Here is a 5,392-nt window from a genome sequence, read left to right on the forward strand (position 1 = left end):
ATTCATTTTTTCACTTTATTATTACTAAGGATCTAAATGTACCTAACACGATTACCCTACTAAAAAAATTCCGTAAATAAAAATAAAAATTAGCTAGTAACAGGATCCAATGGATTAGGTAACAAGGTCACACATTTTTTGTTGAAAATTGTTGTCTTTATCAAATGATTATTTTATAATTTTCTATTCATGATAACACTTTAAATATCCAATGTCTTACATTTATAGAATTAAACTATAATAATACTAGCATTTCTGTTTCTCTTCTGATATAATTTTGTAGATAGGTATATTTTAGTTGGTAGATTAGATAACCTTAATATTATATTAAGACCTTTATTAGGTAGCTAATTGATAAAAAAAAAATTATTATTTATTAAATTATTAATTGAGATGTGTATATTTTTAAAGTGTACCCGAAGATTGGGCAAAATGTATTGCGTAAAAATATATGAATATAAAATAATGTTTATTAACTAATAATTATTTTTTATTATGCCTAAAATACAATAATTTTTTTGTAGTAACACCATAGCAAGATTTACCGATTTTACTAATTCAAATCTATTATATATCTAAAATTGGCAAATACAATACATAATATTTATGGCTTCATAATGAAATTTCTGGTTGCTTTAACGTGAGCCTGAGTTGACGATTTCTTTCAATTTCTGCCATTTTTTTTCTTAGTTGTAATACAACTAAGTATTTTCTCTTTTCAGCAATCGATAAAATAAAATATATTTAAAATATAAACTATTTTAATAAGTAACTAATATACAGCGTTTTCCATTTAACTTAAGACATTCATTCTTTCAGAAAATAAATGTTTTGAAAAAAATGTATTTATATAATATTAACTTGTTACATAACAATATTTATTAACTTATGTATTATACCATAAGACATTTTAGGTTTTTTTAACCTTTTGAATTATATAAGCATAATATTATTTGGAGTATTTCCACATTCATTCGTTGAAGTTTTAAATACCTATAACTGGTGCGCGGATTTGTATGCATTAATAACCTACTATAAAGGCGCTAAAAAATCTTAAAAATGCAAAATATTTTATGCACTAAAATATTCAAATATCCAATCAAAAATTAATTTATTTTCTGAAAAATAATTAATAAAATTAATACTTTTCTTTAAAATATCTGTGTTTTAACCATCAAGTTTTATAATAGGTCGATGAACTATAATTTTTAAACTAACAGAGCTGAACGTTATCTGCTAAGCGTATCAATTTGCTGTTACACACTTGTTACTTAACTTTTGAGTTAAAACATACATTTTGAATTACATAAGCATAATATTATATAGTGTTTTCACATTCATTCGTTGAAGCATTAAATACTTATAACTTGAGCACGGATTTATAACAAACTATAAAGGCGCTAAAGTCTTAATAATGCATAAATATATTAACATATATTATGCGCTAAAATGTTCAAATATGCACTCAAAAATTCATTTATTATCTGAATGTTTAATTTAAATTTATGGAAAGCTACTATTAATACTTTTCTTTATAATATCTGAATTTTGTAGGTAGTTTTAATCTATAAGAAAAATAGGAATCAATCAAGAAGATGCCCCACGGACATTTGTTGTCTTTGTCCAACAAGTGCATAACATAGCAAATTTACACACAGCAAATAACATTTAGCTCTGTTAGCTTAAAAATGTGTGAATCGACCTATTATGAAAATTGATGGTAAGAACATTAGCTATATGACTAACATACAAACATAGATAATGTTCTTACTTCTTACCATAGCTTACGATAGTTCAATTTTTTACAAATAATACATACATAATATAACGTAAATTAAAAATGCTCATGATCCACTTAAATATTGTATAATTGTAAAAAAAACACCATACAAAACACAGATAATGTTCTTACCATCATGTTTTATAGTAGGTCAATTCACTCTTATTTTTAAGCTCTAAAGTAAATTTGCTATGTTTCGCAAAATATATCATTTTTTTAGTAAGACTGAGACAATAAATGTCTATGTGGAATTCTCTTAACATTAAAAATGTATCATAAAAAGAATTTACCTAGGTAGGTACCTACTTAAATAATAATTTGTGTTTTGTCGGTGGTTTCAATATGTAAGAAAAAAATTAACTCCCTGGGAAAAACGTTTACACCTACGAGTAAACGTATTAATTTATTTTGTTATTAATCAAAACTATAAATGTCGAAATATGCAAAATAGGCACCATAAAAGTTTTATAGTAAAAATATTTATGTTATGAAACAAATGTTGTGCCCACACAGTATACCATATGATCAACCAGAATAAATATACGCTCTAATTATAAAAAATATCTAAGTACTCCAAAAAACATTCTGCTTTAGAATACGGAACTCAACATGTATGTTGTCACTAAAAAAGTAAGCAATTAAAATAATTATAGTGAAAAAAAAAGTAAATAATATTTGTATTTTTTTTTAAAAATATGTCGTTTTTAACTAGAAAAGTATATTTTAAAAACATTAATAGTTTTTCAAAGACTGAGTGTCTTATATTAGGACATAAGATCCTCGAGTAAACTCGCTTTGTTTTTAAAAATTTTAATAGTTTTGTTTTAGCTTCAATTTTTGCTTTCATTCCTTGCAAATCTTGATCTTTTACCAACCCTTGAAAGCCAGAACAAATATTATTATCTTTTATTTTCAAAATATCCTATACATTGTTGAAAGACAAATCCACTCCTACTATAACATTTTTCAATACTATGCATTTTTTCTTAAAGATCGTCTAACTCTTTCGTTGTCGTAATAGGCATTTTAAAGAAAAAAAACCAATATACTGGGAGTTTTTTACATAGTACCCCAGTACACTGCTTTTTTTCTTGTAAAATAAACCCGTGCTCATCCCTTGTAAAATTTTCAGTATTGCAAACATCCATCAAAATACACTGTGAGGTTCTTTTCTTAATTGGTTCCAGAGTAATGGACAGTAAACTAGTAGATGAATCATCAATTGTCATGGAAGTATTATCTGTATTATCTGAAAGGTTATTAATTTTTTCAATATTTGATTTTAATGTTGGATTTAAATTACAAGTTAAAATGTATTTTAGTAAGAATTTCTTACTTAGTACCTTTTACATTGTTTTTTTCTTCTAATGACTGTTCAGCAGCTTTATTATCTATTGGACTTATGAATTGATGTTCACATGTACTCAATACAGGCACCTCATTAATTGACACTGGCAACAAAGCATTAGGTGCTATTGAATTGAAAAAAAGAATTTTAATTTTAAATTATAAAATAGATTTTAAAAAAGAAATATAACATCAGAGAAAGATTATTTAAAAGGACATTCCCTGGTCTTTATCTTGGCTTAATTGATTTAAGAGAAAAAATTACTATTTTAAGCATGTTTATCCAACAAAAATAAGTAAGCTTTATGAAGGATAGAATTTTGAAAATTATTATGGAATTAATTTGAAATATATATATATTATATAATTATTATATAAATATTATAAAGAAAAGGGACTTGTGGTTATGAACTAGTGTTTTTACTGCATGGGTTTGCTTTATTCTAATTTATTAATAAAACTTTTTCTTATATTAAATCGTAAGAAGCTTATAATTTTGTTTATTTTTTATTTTTTAAAGAAAAATTAAAAGGTATTACATTATATATCAAAATAAAATCTTAATTAAATAATCGCAAAACAAAAACTAGTCAAATACAATTTTTATTAACTCACCTTATAATATTTTGTTCCATTGGGAAAATTACATTATTTTCAGTTTCAACATCATAACTTTAAGTAGCATATAACTATATAAAAATAAAAATATTATTAAAAATGAAAAATTAAATTATAGAGATCGAGAAGTATTACTTAGAAGGAAAACCATTTCGTCATTTCGATCATAAGGTTGGGGAATAGCATTGGAAAATAAAAATCACTTTTTTCCTGGCTTATAGTTTTCTTCTAAAAAATTATCACTACGTATACGTTGCTATTCATGACAACAATAAATTTCTAAAACTTTAAGCAATTCTCTTCTCATGTGTTCTTCTTGGGAATTCTATATTAAAACAAATATTAATGAATACAATAAATAAATTATTATTTTTACAATTATTATAATATTAAAATAAACACAAAGTAGAAATTATTAGGCTAAACCGGTTCAAAATTATTTCACAGTATCTTGCACCAGGATAATGAACCATGTCAATAATATGATTCAAAAATCATTGTGCGTTTTTTTCACAATACTTTGAGTAAGTAAATTTCTAAACCCAATTGGTACTCATAACTCAGGACTCACCCATGGGCCATGATAAATAACTCCTATTATTAATTAGATCTATTACCGCACACTGTACACTCATGCATTTTTGAAACATTGTGTTATATATTATTATCAAAAATAAAGTTAAAACAATTAACATAAAAGTGCAACCACCAAGACCAATTTGACAAGCCGGATATTGAAGTTTACCTTATCAGTCGACAGTTAACTGTATTGTATGCAGATGCAACCTAGAAAAGAGAACTCGGTCAATGGACTTTGGTAGCCCCGATTACTCAATCTTGGAATGTATACGACACCTGTATTCCGGTATCCTGTAGACCGACGATTGTGTTTAGAGGTGTACGTTTTCTCGTGGTAGTTAATCCAGCCATCCATAGAACAGTTGGGTGGTTAGGTATTGGGTTTCGTATTTTTCGAAGGCATAGTAAGCTTTAAGTACAATACATACATAATATTTCAACCGGAATCTCGCCGAGCACTGTACAAAGCACATGAATGAAACCAAGAAAAACACAACTTTCTGATTTCACGGTCACAAACCTGATGATACCTTATTAAATAATATTATATTATTAAATAATTTTGTAATATTAAAATTAATGAATGATTGAAAAGCGCCTTTTTATTATCGTAGCCAGACAAGCACACAGGGTAAACAAATAATAATATTAATCTTCATATTCTAAACTACGACGAAAACAAAAGACGACCGACTAGTGAATACGGAGCTCCTGTAATCGCGGTCTTTGATTATATTAAAGCAGTAACGAGTAGGTACTTATTCGTTCCATCGGTACATATTTACTAATTACCAAATGGTCCCCAACAGTAGGAGTTCCGTTCGTTCTCTGTCTTGGACACGGTCATATATACATATATACCGTGGTCTTGGATTATTAATCAATAACGAATACTTTTGTTCGTTCCATCGGTACATAGTCACAAATTACCAAATGGTCCCCAACAGTAGGATTCTTTTTTTCTACGCCCACGTACGTCGTACGATTCTACAATCTAAAACATTACACATTTGGCTAAAGTGCACTTTACCACCCCATGCATTTTTTTTCGATTTTTTTTTTTGGATC

The 5,392-nt window shown here is 26.7% G+C and overlaps 1 long non-coding RNA gene across 1 annotated transcript; it reads right to left on the reverse strand.

Moving 5' to 3' along the window:
• Nucleotides 1-1,935: 1,935 nt before the first annotated feature.
• Nucleotides 1,936-3,855, reverse strand: LOC107883443. Its single transcript, XR_003840110.1, has 3 exons — nt 3,743-3,855; nt 3,124-3,252; nt 1,936-3,029 (listed from the first exon to the last, which is right to left on the reverse strand). It is a non-coding gene; the product is annotated as an uncharacterized LOC107883443 (long non-coding RNA).
• Between the last annotated feature and the right edge of the window lie 1,537 nt (nt 3,856-5,392).

This window comes from Acyrthosiphon pisum, unplaced genomic scaffold (assembly GCF_005508785.2).
Source record: "Acyrthosiphon pisum isolate AL4f unplaced genomic scaffold, pea_aphid_22Mar2018_4r6ur Scaffold_21300;HRSCAF=23562, whole genome shotgun sequence".
NCBI classification, from domain to species: domain Eukaryota; kingdom Metazoa; phylum Arthropoda; class Insecta; order Hemiptera; family Aphididae; genus Acyrthosiphon; species Acyrthosiphon pisum.